The following is a 16,114-nucleotide window of genomic DNA, read 5'->3' as shown; positions in this document are numbered from 1 at the left end:
CGCTTGTCGCTGATTTGTTTTGCCATTTTCGTGGGCAAATGTCCAGCGATAAGCTTGTTGATGAATCTTTCATTTTTATACTTCTGTTCCAAATCGAGCAATAACGCTGTCTCCTCTTCAGACAAACAGCTCTTATGCATACCCTTCCTTCCTTTTCCCTTTGGACAAGTTTGCTCTATACGTTCCAGATTCCTAGTTTGTGGGTGCACGAATCTTTTGTGCTGAGAGAGGCCGCTCTTAGTCTTAAACACTCTCTCGCATTCCTCACATCTCAAACTCCCATCGTCCTTTCCCAGTCCATCATCCTCTTCAGGTTCCCATCGGGCCCTTTGGCAGCTTTGGAAGCAGCAGGCAATACTGTGATGTTTTTCATTAGTCCTCCCACAACAGGAGCACTGATATAAGATTCTCCGCCGAACATGGGCCCTCCTCAGATGTTCAATTAAAGCCACCATCTTGCCCCTCCTCTTGCCGCAGCATGGACATGCTGGATCAGGGACCTTCACAACCGGTGTACTCACATCAGTTGCTACCGGCCCACTGGCACCAAGGATCAGACTTGTCACGGTAGCAAAAAAGATTGCAAGCCTTGAGGAAGTTGTTGGCACATCGCCTTCCTCCTCCCCCTCCTGTCAGGCCGATGTTTCAGCTCCGACCCTTGGGGGTGATTTGGCAGATGACAACACCTCATAAACCTCAGGCAGATCTTTAATGCAATCAGGAATGGGGGGCAGATCTCTCTCCTCTTCACCCTCATAAGTCGAGTTGAAAAATGTCAAGTTTTGTGTCACGTGGACCCATTCACCTGATGTTACCACTGCAGGCCTCAACACTGCAGTTTCCTGGGAAATTTCTCCCGTTTGGGTATTCACCAAAATGAAATTCACAACCCAAGAACGTACAGGGTTGGACGGCATGTCTATGGGGGTTCAGATACAACCAGAAGAACCAATCCCCCAAGTTCAACTGGTGAGCCTTTAAATGTAGCCCTCAGGCAAAGGGCTTTGGACACACAAATGTGATACACCTGCGGTCGAAATTTTGCATCACCTAGAGTACTATTGATTGGACGGTGAACTCAATCAATAGGGTGGAAGCGGCTATAACACCCTACACACTGGGGCAGAGGCCAACTCGGTTACCCAATAATGGGCCTCCAGTGGGACCACGTGGAGGTGTGGCCTCTGCAGCTAAGCCCACTTAGTAACTATGGTCCGGTCTATTTACGAACCTGACGGTTCTTCTTCAAAGTTAGTTATAAAGGCGGCCCGTCCACCTGAGTCAAATTCAGTAACGGTTATTTGGGAACTAGATCTTATGTCCCTACGGTTCCGCTCTACCACAAGGGAGCGGGCAAGGACAAAATTCAGCGTTTCCAGAAGACAGAGCAAGCTCAGTCGTCTGAGTGAAGAATTTTGTTCTTGCCTTCCGAAGAAGGGCATTGTAATACAAAGAAACTTTGTAATACAAACAAGAAAGATCACACACCCTTACCTTTGCTTGTAAAGATAGGACAGCAGAGCTCTTCGTGAGAAGGCCCTTGCCAACCTCTTCATGTGGCTTTGGGAGAGCCCAAGGTCGGCGAGCAATCTTTCAGTGCCTTCATACCACTTGCTTCGCACACCAATCAGGAAGCCCAGGAACACCACTTCTCCAGCTTTTGTCATCTCCTTCACTTGCTCTTCTAGATGTCGATATTTTTGGAATTTTTCAGCCACTGCATCGCTCAAGGATGTCATCTTACTTTCGTAGGGTACCGTAAAGTTGACTACTTTCGCCCGGGATCCCTTCACCATTATCATATCCGGCTTAAGAAGCCTGTTGTTTCTGTCTCTGAAGTTGGGTTCAGCAAACACTTCCCACTCCAGTCTCTTTGCTTCATTAACCAGCATTTCGCACAAGATGTTGTGCCTTTGGATCCGGGCTTCCTGGACTGCAGGACAGTATCCAACAATATGGGAGCAAGTTTCCCATTCCGCAGAACAGTGCCTGCAACTCTTCAATACTTCTGGCCCCAGCCCGAGCGCCAAATACTCCCTGGTGGGATAGACATTGGCGCGTAGCTGGATAGCCATCAACAACTTTCTGTGAGGAATGCCTCTATAGTGTATTAGCCAATCATTACTGGTGGTATCGTTTTCACAGTTCTTAATCCCGCGGCCTTGAGATCTTAGATTGGCCCAGTTTTCTAACTCTTGTTTTCTCCACTTGCTAGGTACTGGATAGATGACTTTGGGAGCAGGACGCTCCCATTCCTTCCGGAGCTGAGGGGGCAACCACCGATAATTCGCCACATACTGATGGAACTTGATCCGCTCTCCCTCCAGCAGCGATCCAGACTTTCTGAAGTTCTTCCTGGATCCCTTCTTCTAGGACTACATTCCTAGTGACGTTATCACTGGAGCGAGCGATCCTCAACAAGCGGCGAAACTGCACAGATGGAATTTGACTTGCAAGGCGGGTTAACCCCAAACCGCCATCTCTATTGCTGGCATACAAGATGGCATCACATGTGCTGGAAGGTAAGTGAAGCCAACCCTTCACTGCAGTTCTAATTGCCAGGTCTAGGGAGTGAAGGTATCTGGCCGCACAGACATGATCTGCTGCATATAGCAGTCAAGGGATAGCATATGTTTTCAAGATTTCTGCCTTCGGAAGTGGCTTTAAAGGGGCTTTCCCTATGTTCTCTACCCATAAAGCCAGCTTCTCACGTAGCTCCCGGTGGGCGACACTGATCCACGGGTCCATCCCAAGGCCCAAATATCACTCAGAGCTACCGAGCTCAATCATATCCAGTTGAGCACCGTCGATCTTCCACGGATCACAGTCGTTAATAACATAAGAGTCTTTTGTGGGCCTAATGAAAAATCCGTGGCATTTGGAAGCACTGACTTTCAGCCCGGTAAGTTGACAAAACTCTTCCACCACTTCAGTGTTGCTCTGCATATTCTCCCAAGAGTCACTCAATAGGACCAGATCGTCTGCGAAAGCTAATGATGTTATGGAGCTGTTTCCATATTTGAATCCTTTTCCCATATCTTCCAACTTACATAACAAAGGATCTATTGATAGATTAAACGGAAGCGGGGACATTGGATCACCTTGCTTTACCCTGGTGAGGATGTTAATCTTTTCGGAACAGCTATTCCCAACTTCGATCCGTGTAATACTATCCTTATACATTTCTGCGAAGCTGTCACAAATGTGACTATCCATGTCCTTCTGTCATAAGACCTGGAAGATGTGCAGGTGTTAGACCGAATCGAAAGCTTTTGCCAGGTCCACAAAGACAGTGCCCAATGCCTTATGTTTTTTCTTGGCATGCTTGATTACATTTGGAGAAGCGTCAGGTTTTCCACACAGCCGGGGGATGATATGAAACCCCTTTGACAGCTATTGATCGGGCATGCTCGCTGCAGCCGTGCTGTTAGGATCCGCAAAAATAGACTTAAAATAATCAACCCGATGGTGATGGGTCTCCAGTTCTTAATGTCCTCTATTTTTGCCGGGTCCAAAGATTTCGGAATCAGGACCGTTCTACATTCCTTCACCCAGTCCGGGATCTTCCCATCCAAGAGCCATAAATTGAACATCTCGGCCAATCGGCTGCCTTGGGGGTCCATCTTCATAATGTCCCGCACCGACACGCCGTCCGGACCGGGGTCGGAGGCTTTATTCATCTCCGCCAGATTTTTCCCGACCTCCACAGGGGAGATCATAGGCTTGAACGTAGAATTATCCGTCACTCCTGCACTCAGGAAGGTACCGAGGCTGCCGAAAGATTTTCCCTCCTCCCACTTCTTTTGGAAGGAGCTATACAGTTCCTCCATTGGGAGAGGGCACCATAGTGCTTCGATGTTATCAAGAATGATACCAGCAAGCTTCCTTCGATCCAGACCGAACAGCTTCTGGTATCTGAGGTAATGACCCTTCTTCACCGCCCTGCGCTTCATCCACTTTCTTTCCTCTCCCACAGGGACAGTCCTGGCACGAGTCCGGAATCCTGACTCCCCCTGCTAAACCATCGAAGGTAGCCACAGGTGGGCCACTGCCTGGCCCCACTCTCCTTCCTCCACAAGTCCCAGCAGCCACCCTTAGCCCTGCAGATGGGTGGAGGAGGGGCAGTGGTGGCTGCTGGGGCTCAGGGAGGAGGGAGGGAGGGCCCAGGCAGTGCCTGCCACAGCTGGGGCGATCCACTGGAAGGGTCTGGCAACCAGAGTCACTGACTCGTGCCCCCTTGGGGAAATGGGTGTGGTGCACAGGGATTTGTCCAGCCACAGCACACACCTACCTCTGCTTTGTGCCCCAACCCGTCTGCCCTAGCTCTTCGAGCCAAACCTTATTCTGAAGGATACGGATCCCACTTGCCGACTTCCTTTACCTCCATTGTTCCAACATGCCAGAGGTTGTTCACCTTGGAGACCTGCTGCAGATATGGGTATGGCCCAGGGTGAGATTTACACTTTCTCCCCTGGATTGTCACAGAACAATGAGAGCTCAACGGATACCACCGCAACCACCACGCTTTCCAAGGTGCAAGCCCCTCTCTCGGGCTGAACCCATTCCAGGGCACCTAGCCCTTCGCAAATCACAGAACCAGTAAGATTAGAAGGACCTCTGGAGATCATCTAGTCCAGCCTCCCAAAGATTTCCTGGTGCTGGTTCCACTGGGGCATGAACCCAGGACCTTCAGCAGGTAAAGCAGATGTGATAACCACTATACTATCCCTCCACTCCAACAAAAGAGAACTCTCCCTGGGGCTCCAGATGGCTTCTCTGGGATCAGTTGTGTTACCCCACTGGACAACAGGCCAACATCCTGCTGTCTATATCAACCAACACCTTTTCTGGGGTCCAATGAGTGTCAGCATCCGGTGCCTTAACCTAGCATTCAGTTCATCCCGCAGCGCCAGTTCTGCTTACCAAAAGTGGCCCACTAAGCACTCCCATTCCACGGCCTGCCTCCACGCCATCCAAGCATAGAATCATAGAATCGGTAAGGTTGGAAGGGATGTCTGGAGATCATCTAGTCCAACCCCCCTGCTCAAGCAGGGTCACCTAGAGCATGTTAGAAAGGGTTTCATTCAGGCAGGCCTTGAATACCTCCATAGAAGGAGACTCCACAACCTCTCTGGGCAACCTGTTCCGATGCTCTGTCACTCTCACAGGGAAGAAATTCCTCCTCATATTCAGGCAGAACTCCCTGGGGGTCAGTTTTTGCCGATTGCCTCTTGTCCTGTCACATGGGACAGCTGAAAAGAGTTTGTCCCCACCCCCTTGACACCCTCCCTTCAGGTACTCATACACATTGATAAGATCCCCCCTCAGTCTGCTCTTCTCCAGGCTAAACAGGCCCAGCTCTCGCAGACGTTCCTCCCAGGGCACATGCTCCAGCCCCCTGATCATCCTCGTAGCCCTACGCTGGACTCTCTCAAGTAGCTCCATGTCTGTCTTGTCCTGGGGAGCCCAGAACTGGACACAGTACTCGAGATGAGGCCTCACCAGGGCTGAGCAGAGGTACTCCCTCAACCTGCTGGCGACACTCTTCTTAATGCACCCCAGGACTGGGATCCACCCAATCATGCACATCACTAAGTAGCTGATGAGGCACTTGGCTATTTACAAACCATGGAATTCTATGGAGCCTTTTCCCAGTTGATTTGAGTGGTGGCCTGTCTGCCAAGTCAAATCCAGAGACTGTCATTTGGGGACCGGATCTGCACGTCCCAATGTACAGGCTCAGCCACAAGGGAACTTGTATTCCATGTTCTCTCTCCACATCAGCAAGCCAGGCATCTTACCCATGGGAAGTTTTAGAAGAGGTTGAGATCGTTTTGGCCCCAAGACCTCTAACCTTTCGCTTTACCAGGTAAAACTGCTGCCCATGAGTGCTAGCTATCCTGAGGGAAACTCTGGAGGGAACCAGCTACTAGATGGTTTGATTAGTCTTTCATCCCTACACCTGCGTTGGACGACTGATTTACATGTCAGGACCATTACAGAGCTCCCTCTGAGTTTTCTCTGGCTTCGCTCTGCCCAGGCATAGTTCCCCATCTTTCGGGTCCTAGCACGGACGCTCATGCTCCACCTCCCTGACAGAGCAGGCGAGACGGGCCGGTGGTGCGCCCTCGGCTCTGCCTCTGCCTCAGGATCCCACCTCAGCCGGCGCGCGTTGGCCCTCACCTTCATTGCAGCACAGGCTTTCAAGTGAGCCACTGACTCGCACACGTGCTCTACTCCATGGTCCGTGTTTCAAGACGGGTTGGGTGGGTAGCCGACATCGCACAGAACCCCGGCACCCAAGCATGGCCACTCCCTGCCCGGTGGCGCGACACTGTCAGGGCACACTGAGGACAGTCCACCCCGGTTGACAGTCGCACCGGGGACTGGGCGGCCCATCCCCTGCACAGGGGCCCTCCTCGCCACCGCCACCAAGCAACATACACTGCCCTCCCTGCCCCTCACAAGCGGGGCTGGGGAGAAAAACTCCACTGGGGTCCGGGAGGCCGCCGCAGGAGAAGGTGCGGCAGTAGTCCTCTCCCTCGGCCCCGGGATTCAGTGACAGCTGCTGCCCAGAGGCTGTAACACTCGCCACTGCGCGGTGGTGAGACACCTGCCCACGGGGCCTTCCCAGATGACCCAAAGCCGGTCGCGGCACAACGCCAGAGGGGAAACGCGCCTGACGGGGGCCAGCAGCTGGCCCAGCGGTGGTCCTTGGCCCACCTGCCCCCGCGAGGGGGGCAGAGCGGAGGCAGAGGCAGGGATCCACCGAGACCCGAGACAGCCGACCGAGCCCGACGGGTTGAATCCTCCAGGCGCACTGCACACACCCCACCCCTTTACCTCTTAACGGTTTCACACCCTCTTGAACTCTCTCTTCAAAGTTCTTTTCAACTTTCCCTTATGCTACTTGTTGACTATCGGTCTCATGACTGTATTTAGCCTTCGATGGAGTTTACCACCCGCTTTGGGCTGCATTCCCAAGCAACCCGACTCCAAGAAGCCCTGGTCCCAGCACACGGGGGGGCCACTACTGGCCTCACACCATCCGCGGTCTGGGCCTTGATCAGAAGGACTTCAGCCCCCTGAGAGCTGCCCCAGGGGTGGGGGCTTCTGTACGCCACATTTCCCGTGCCCTACCGCAGGGCGGGGATTCGGCACTGGGCTCTTCCCTCTTCACTCGCTGTTACTGAGGAAATCCTGGATAGGTTCTTTTCCTCCGCTCACCAATACGCTTAAATTCAGCAGTTTGCCATGTCTGATCTGAGGTCGCAATTGGATAGAGGCGGGGCGGCCCACGCTCGCCCCTTGCGCTTCGACTCCCAGAGGAGAGAAGCCCAAGACAGGGCTCAGCCAGCAGGCATGCACCTGCCGGCGGGAGGACGGCCTGAGGCCCCCAGCCAGGACCGGGGGGAAGAGGCATGAGGACCCAGGGTCACCGCCACAGAGGGGGGAGGGGCCCCTCTGACATGCACACATGGCAGCACAGAGCGGTACCACCACGGTACCCACCCGCAGACAGCCACATGGGGCTGGGGGGCAAGGTCCGCACCTCCCCCGGGCCCAGCTCCCAAATGCACGCTCGCTCGCTCATGCGCTCATGCAGCCCTCTGCCATCTGGGGCTGATCTCCTCCTCCTACTCCCGGCCGCTGCCTCTGCTCTCAGCCCAGCGTGGAGCAGCACGGCACTCTCTCCTCTCCTCAACTCTTCTCTTCTCCCCTCCTCTCCCCTCTCCTCCCTCCTTCACACTAGTTGGGGCCCACGCTGCCCCCTCACCCCAGTGTGCGACCCACACCTGTCGCTGCCGACCTTAACACAACCCCGCGACTTGTGCCAGTCAGCGGGTTGAAGTGGCTCGAAACATGCTACGGACACAGGCAAGCTGTGGAGATGGGGTGGGGGGACTTGGCGGGCACCGAAATGGCAGCAGTCAGGGCAGGGGGTGGGGGACAGGCAGCCGGCTGCCCCGCCCCAGAAGGAAATGGGGGACCAGTGCACCACAGGGAGAGTGATGGAGAAGAGCCCGTATGGTGGCAGTGGCAACAGTGGCGGGCGGCGGCGACAAGTGCTGGCCACCATGACCGACCCACCCTTGGGGCCCGGCGGGACAAACTCCACAAAGCGGGCACTCCGGGAGCAGGGGTTCCCCGTGTCTGCACTTAGGGGGGGCGAAGGCCCAGCCATGCAGGGTGAGGGCCTGCCAGGTGTCCCAGCCGCACCACATCGCACTCGCCTTGCACCACCACCGCCGCATGCTTTTTCCTCCGTCCCCCGGGAGGGATGGCACCGCTGCACCAATGGGGGGCTGACAGTAGACCATCAAGCAATGCTCAGACAGGGGTAGTCCTGGCAGGAGATCGGGACTGCAAGTGCACTCGAAGTGTTGATGATCAATGTGTCCTGCAATTCACGTTAATTTTTCAGCTAGCTGCGTTCATCATCGATGCACGAGCCGACTGATCCACCACTAAGAGTTGTCTCTGTTTTGGTCCCCAACGCACGCACGAGGGGAGCAGGCAGCATTTGCAGCCTCTGAGGGCCCACTCCCCTCCACCTCTCTCCTCGCGCCGCCGCCGGATGCTGAGCGAGGGACAGCGGGGAGAGCAGGCTCGCCTCACCGACCATACAAGCACAGAGGTTGGTGGGGGGAAGGGCAGACCCAAACAAGAAGGGCAGGGAGCCCTCGCTCCTGACCTGGGACAACCCTTTTCTCGCTTTGAGTCCGGCCCAGGCACTCGGTTCAGCCCAGTCCAGCAGGGAGCCCACACACGAGCCGCACCCGTCAGCCTCAAGCACAGGGGGGATCCCTACGGACTGCCAGCATCAGAGCCCAGCCACCACAGGGAGCGGCCCGGACCACTTGCCGGCATGACCGCAGCCCACCGGCCCCACACTCCCAAGCTCCGCACTTGCCTCACCAGCCTCCACCAGCTCTGCCGTGCCCAAGACTGTGCCCATGCCCACGCGCGCACACGCGCCTACCGGACAATACCCCATGCTCCCCCGGCCATTCCGTGGACAGATGCCCGGCGCCGGGTGGGCGGGCAGGATGGGACAGATGGGGAACGGCACCCGCTCTCCTCGACTCCACGTGGACACCGGGCAGGACGCCCCTGCTGTCTGCCGGCAGCCTGCCCGCCACCCAGCGAAGCCGGGTCAGGCAGAGCGAGGCAGGCACGCTAGATGGCGGAGTGCCGAGGCAGGGTGCTGCCAGCGGCCACGGCGGGGGGCTGACAGCACCGGCCAAGGCAGGAGAGTGGATGCGCAGAGGCTCGGCGTACACACCACCCGCAGTGGGGGCTCACCATCCCGACAGTGAGCACGCATGCGCGCCGAGGTCGCGTGATCAGGTCAGGCCAGCGCAAGGCCGACCGCGCAGTGTCTCTGCACATCACACAGCTGTGTCACCAAGGAGGGGCAGGAGAAATGTGGATGCTAGGGTACCTGGCCCTAGTGGGAGGGCACCAACCTCAAATCCCCGCAGCGCTGCCTCCCCCATCTCCACTGGGACTGGGACAGCGGCAACAGGCCTGCCCGGGGTCCTCCACTCAGGCAGACACATTTCCTGGGGAGACAGCCACTGACATCAGAGCAGGCAACTGACACCACATCTACCCCACCACAGGCGAGAGTGAGCATCTCCCATGTGCCCCTGCCCTGGGATAGCAACGGGGATGGGAAGGCAACACCACATCTACCATGCAGTCTGAAAGACACACCGGAGGTTAACCCACCGCACTGCTGATGCAGGTGCAGCTGCCTCCTTGTGTGTCGATTCTGGCCACTGCTCAGGACACCACCATCTTTGCAGCAGTCCTTCAGGTCAACCTGCTTCCAAGCAGGCAGGGGAAAAAAGGAACACTGGAGCTGGAGTGGCCTTTGCTCAAGGAGGGGTCTCCTGCTCCTGCCCACCCTCACCCCTGCCACTGTCACCTCCAGTGGAGGCATCGGGAGAGGAGGATCTGGCCCGGGAGGAACTGGAGGAGGGGAAAGGAGGCCCATTCCCCCAGCGTGTGCCGGCCATTGGCCCTTCCTGGCCAACCGACAAAAGCTTCTGTCAAGAGCTGACTCTCAATAGATAGCAGCAAGGGAGCTGCTCTGCTGTGTATGAAACCCTGACCCAGAATCGAGTTGTCTACAAATGATTTAGCACCAGGTTCCCCACGAACATGCGGTTTGTAATAGGTGAGAGGGGGCACCACATGTGTCCGAACTCTAATCCTGACATCTACAACGAGCAGCACTCCATGCCAGGCCCACCACCACCCCGTCCACTTCCATGGAGAAGCCGGCAGAGAAGGCCGCCAGCTAATGTTAGCCCACTGAGGCACTTTGCCGAGTTTGTAACACTGTTTAGGGGCGATTCTGGCTACTTAGAGGTGTTCAGTCAGAATCCCACAGATGGAGACCTCACTCCAGTGGCTCCTCAGACAAGCACAGGCACCAAATACCTCAAGCTGCGGTTCCTCTTGTACTGAGCAGGATTACTATTGCAACAACACATCAGCAGCAGAGCACAAACTAAGCTGTCTCACAATGGCCTAATCCCACCTCGCGCTCCCTGTCAGTGGGTGAACAACCCAAGGGTTGACAAAATCTGCTTCACAGTGATAACAAGAGACGGCATGAAAGGATCAAAAGGCAACATTGCTATGAATGCTTGGCCGCCCTCACACCCTCACCGGGTAAGTGAAAATATGATCACATTAGTGGTATTTCACCAGCAGACAGGTCCTATTCTACATATCTCATGTCTCTTCACTGCACCAGACTACAGTTAAGCTCAATAGGGCCGTCTTTCCCCACTGATTCCGCCAAGCTGGTTCCCTTGGGGTGGTTCCACTGGATAGTAGGTAGGGACAGTGGGAATCTCCTTCAGCCATTCATGCACTTCTCTGATTAGATGACAAGGCATTTGGCTATTAATCAACCACTGAATTTCTATGACACCTTTTCTGAATTGGGCTTCGTAGGCAGCCTGTCGACCCTTGTCAAATTTAGTGAGCGTCACTGGGGACAAGATCCCACGTCCCATACCTACAGGGCTCAACCACAAGGGAGCCGGGCAAGGGCAAAATTCAGCACGTACAGAAGACTGAGCAGACCCATGTCATCTCTGTGAAGAATTTTACTGTTGCCTTCCATGGAAGGACTCTGGAGTAACAAAGTCACACAAGTAAATAAAGAGAATTAAAAAACTAAAAATCTTACCTCTGCTGGTAGAGATGTGCAGGATTTCCACAGAGCACAGGAGAGCCGTCCACGAAAAAAGCCTCGCTATCCTCTTCAGACGGCCATTGAGGGGTCCAAGGCCTGCAAGGAACCTGTCGTTGCCTTTGTACCGCTTTCTGTGAGTCTCGTTCGGGAAGCCCAGGAACTGCACTTCTCCAGGTCTCCTCACCTCCTTCACTTGTTCTTCCAGATATTGGTACTTGCGGACTTTTTCTGATGCTGTGTCACCTAAGGATGACAACACACTTTCATAGCAAACGGTAACGTCCACTAGTGTCACCCAAGACCCCTTAAGTACCACCAAATCTGGCTTGAAGAGCTCATTGTTGTTATCCCCATGGTTAGGTTCTAAATATAACACCCACCCCAGCCTTTTTGCCCCTTCTGCCAGCACACCACACAAGATGTTGTGCCTCTGGAGCTGGGCATCCCGGACTGAAGGGCCATATCCAATAGTACGGGAACGGGTTTCCTACTCCGCAGACAGAGCCTGCACACCTTAGGCAGCCCTTCCCTCAGCCCTCAAGCCAAACACTCCCTTGTGGGATAGACATTGGCACGTAGCTCTGTTGTGCTTAGTAGCTTTCTGTGGAGAATGCCCTGGCAGTGTAGAAGCCAATCATCACTGATGTTATCATTCTCCAAGTTGTTAATACTCAGCCTTGCAATATTAGATTGGCCCAGTTTTCTAACTCCCTTTTTCTCCACTTGCTAGGAAGAGGAGAGATGACCCTGGGAACTGGAATTTCCCCTCCAGATGCTGCCTTGCCACCTTCCACAGAAGCCAGAGCTGTTATGGGGAGTTGATCCCCAGTTGATGGAATTTTGTCTGCTCTCCCTCCAGCAGTGATCTGTGCCTTCTCAAAATCCTTCTGGATCCCTTCCCTGAGGACAATAATCCTTCTGATGTTATCGGTGCAGTGAGCTAATTGAGGTGGCCAACAAGCCTGAATATTTGGAATTTGCCTCGCCAGCCACACAGGCCAAGACCACTGTCATTGCGGCTGGCATATAGCATGGCATCAGAGGGCCCGGGGCATGTCCAGAGTCACTTTCCCCACTTGCCCAGCAGGCAGAGGGGACAGGTGGGGTGCACAGCACCTCGGCCAGCTGCACAGCACACCCAGCCTTGCTTCAGGCGATGTCGCAACCGACCCAGCCCCTAGAGTCAATCCTTATCCCAAAGTCACAGGTCTGGTTTGCTGACTTCCCTTACCTACATTGTTCCAGCATACCAGAGGCTGTGCACCTTGGAGACCTGCAGCAGATATGGATACAGCCTGGCATGAGATTTACACCTTCTCCCCTGGATTTTTACAGGCCAGTGAGAGTTCACCGGATGCCCACAGAACCGCGACATTTTCCAATGTGTGGGGCCCTCTCTCAAAATGAACCCATCTCAGGGTGCCCAGCCCTTCACAAAGAAAGCAGAACTCTCCCCAGGTGCCTCCCAACAACTTCCCTGGCATCAGCTGCATTACGAAACTGACGCCTTGCAGCACACATCACCATTACTCTGGCTTCGGGGCTCTGAACCTGACTCCCTTTCGATTGGCTGAGGGCAATGCATCCTGCCCAGGCATAGTTCACCATCTTTTGAATCCTAGCAAAGACAAGCATGCTACACCTCCCTGATGGAGCAGGCAAAACAGGCCAGTGGTGCACCCTTGCCCCTGCCTCTGCCTCAGGATCCCAATTCAGCCAGCATGCACTGGACCTCACCTTCACTGCATCACGGGCTTTTGTGCAAGCCGCTGACATGTTGCACACATGCTAGACTGCTTGGTCTGTGCTTCCAGATGGCTTCAGTGGGCAGCCGACATCACTGTGGACCACGGGTGCCCAAGTGCAGCCACACCTTGTCCGGCAGTGTGACGTGGTTGCAGCATGAAGAGGACAAGACCAGAACAAGAAGGATGGGGAGCCCTCGCTCCTGACCTGCTACAACTGTTTTGTCACTTGGAGTCTGGCCCGGGTATCCAGCTCAGCCTGGCCCAGCAGGGGCAACCACACCAGCTGCACAGGGATGGGGGTCCCCTCAAAACCCCCAGCATCACTGCTAAGAGCCACCAGGAGTGGCCCTGTCTGCTGCCCACGCACCCATGACAAACCAGCCCCACACTTCTGAGCTCCTTGCTCTCCTCTCCAGCCTCCAGCTCCGCCACCCCAAAGATGATGCCCACCCCCACCACATGCACATACAGCCACCTGGATGACACCATGCACTCTCCCACCTCTTCTGTGGGCAGATGCCTTATTCTCCCTACATACTCAAGCAAACACCAAACATTCAGCCAATAGCAGCATTCAGTGCTTTCAGATGACTGAGCTAACTCATGCCGTCTCTTTGGAGAGTTTTCCTGTGGTCTTCTGAGAAGGACTTTACAAAAAGGCAGTAGTCCACTGCTGTTCCCCAGCAACCATCCTTCTGCTTCACTGCCCAGACAGGACCACTGAAGGCGCTGGCAGCCGAGGGAACGGTGCTGTGTCGGGCTGCTAGCTGCCATTCCGTGCATGCTGCAGGCGCGGCAGTAGGTGCCGCTGGTTCTTCCCTTTTCTCCTTCGGGCTGCTCCCGAGCTTCCCCACCCCGCCGCACTTAGTGCGCTGCTCCGCCTTGAGCTGCAGCCATCGCCTGAGCAGCTCTGCTTTGGGGTTTACCTTCTCCCTCCTCCCACGGCATGTCCGCTCACAGCAAGGCTGGAAACCCAGTGCTGCCACTCACCCTTTCTGTTTCACATTTTCCCACCTGTTTCCCACCTTCCTGTCTCTGCTGAGATGACAGCTCTGCTACCTGAGATAGCAGTGCTGCAGCTTCCCCGACCACTCCTGCTCACCCTCTAATCATAGGCAGCCCCATAACTTGAAGGTGTGGTGAGTGGGGGAATGAGGGTCAGTTTGTAGCCTCTTACTTTGGATGGTTTTGCACACAGGCATCTGATCTGATCCACACACAGGGATCTGAGCTGATCCAGTAAACTGGGGGGAATACATTCCGGACAACATTCCTAATTGCTGCAGCTGGTTTCTCTCTGCTGTGACAGCAGTCCTCTCAGGTAGACCATCATCAACGTCTGCACAGTCAGGCAAGTTAAGCACCCTGCACCCATCAGCCAGGCCATCAGGGAGGGGAATATGCTTTTGTTTTGCTGCCGATTCTTACGGAGAGGGCTTTGCAGCATGGGCTCTTGGGGGAGAGGTCCCTTCCATCAAGCTCCTTTGTGAGAAAGCAAAGTACATCTGCCCCATCATGCCACAACCTTAACAGGAATTCTAAGAACCCTTCACCGGGCTTCTGCTGAGAGTGTCCCCGCCTATCCTGCAGCTCCGAAGCTTTACTATCATAAATAGTGCTGGTTCCTTGAGTACTGGCTGCCTTCGGTCCAGGAAGCTGCTGCTCTACTGCTGCCCAGGCAGCTACCTCCTCCTCATGCTCGCTGTCTCACACTGAACAGGGGCAGAGGGTGGGGGGATCATCACAGTCCCAGCTATTACCGTCCCAAATTTCCAGATCCCAATCCTCTTTTTACACCAGTGCCTGGCCTGCCAGGGGATGGACATCTCACGTCCCCTCTTGTCCCGACTCCAAATTCCAATGTGGGTGATCTGCAATGCAGTCAGCCATAACAACGTACAGCAGTGCCGCAGATTTTCCCCTCATTCCACAGTGGTGGTTCCCACCTCTCGGGTCAGTTGGCAAGTCTTCTCAGTGGCTTGGAGATCACTTCCCAGCTGCCCAATTTGTGGGTGCTGCACTAACAATACCTCACCCAGGGTGTGCAGTGCAGTCAGCAGGATCCATCCCAGATCCCCTGCTGCCTTTCCCTCCACCAGCCCAGCTTGCTCCAGTTAGAGCTTGGAGAACATTTCCTCTAGCCTGTTTGGGGTTACCCCAGCTCACTTACAAGCTCCAGCCATGCTTCAGAGGAGACCCACTCTGCTCACTCGTGAGCTACGGGTGCCCACTGACCTGTAGCAAGCCACCCAAGGTTGTGGCTCCTTGTCTCCATCTTGCCCTTTTGTCCCCACGGAGGCATCTCCACACCAGTACCTGCCAACCCTGCCATAAGGGGGGCTGCAAGGTGTGGAAAAGGAGGGTTGGATACAGACACTGAGAGGCAGTCAAGGCATGTAAGGGGTTACAACAAAGTAAATTTAAGAAGGACTTACCCACCAAACTGCATGAGGAACCCCGGGAACCGCACCAAGGGGTCAGTGCTGGCAGGCTGTGGGACTGACGGGTCGGATGCCCAGGCTGGATTCACTTTAATGTATCCTCGGGGCCCCTTTTATCTCCTGGAGCTCTTTCCTTATCTCAACTGTGCAAAGCTCGAGTAGTTGCTGACTGTGAAGCAGCTGGACAGTGTTGACAAAACAGAGTAGGCATGTCTGGCCCTAACTGGTTTTGGTCAGCATACAGAGCACACTGCAGGGCAACTTTGCTTTACTCTGTCGGTCACCCAGCTGCTCACCAGACCTTCCACAGCAGTTCTCTCTGCAGTGGGGCAGAGAGGGGCAGGACATGTCATGGAGGATCACTGTCCACTTCTGAACAAGGACAGAAACTCACCAAATTTGTCATGACGGACTTTCAAGGACAGAAAAGAGTATGTTGAAATCAGAATGTGTCATTCCAAATATACGGCCTGTTCTGGGGGAAGGCCATAGCTTGTAGCAGTGTGTGCAGAGAAGGCTGAAACACACTACACAACACTCAATGGAAAGAACGTGCCAGAGAAGAAGCAGAGTAGGGCTCAAATTAAATGCTTTTTGCAAGACCAGCCTTAAATTGGTGGGCATTATTCATGACTAACTAAATAAATGAATAAATAATCCTTCAGTTGAATTTCAACCTGCTTTTTTTTCTTTTTTCTTTTTCCTTT

At 54.6% G+C, this 16,114-nt stretch overlaps 1 pseudogene; it reads right to left on the bottom strand.

The window, feature by feature from the left end:
* Positions 1 to 1,490: 1,490 nt before the first annotated feature.
* LOC134154831 (uncharacterized) lies at positions 1,491 to 15,813 on the bottom strand (annotated as a pseudogene).
* Between the last annotated feature and the right edge of the window lie 301 nt (positions 15,814 to 16,114).

The sequence above is a fragment of the Rhea pennata genome, unplaced genomic scaffold (assembly GCF_028389875.1).
Source record: "Rhea pennata isolate bPtePen1 unplaced genomic scaffold, bPtePen1.pri scaffold_46, whole genome shotgun sequence".
Taxonomy (NCBI): Eukaryota; Metazoa; Chordata; class Aves; order Rheiformes; family Rheidae; genus Rhea; species Rhea pennata.
Note: the sequence above shows the minus strand (reverse complement) of the source record. Positions and strands in the feature narration are given on the sequence as shown.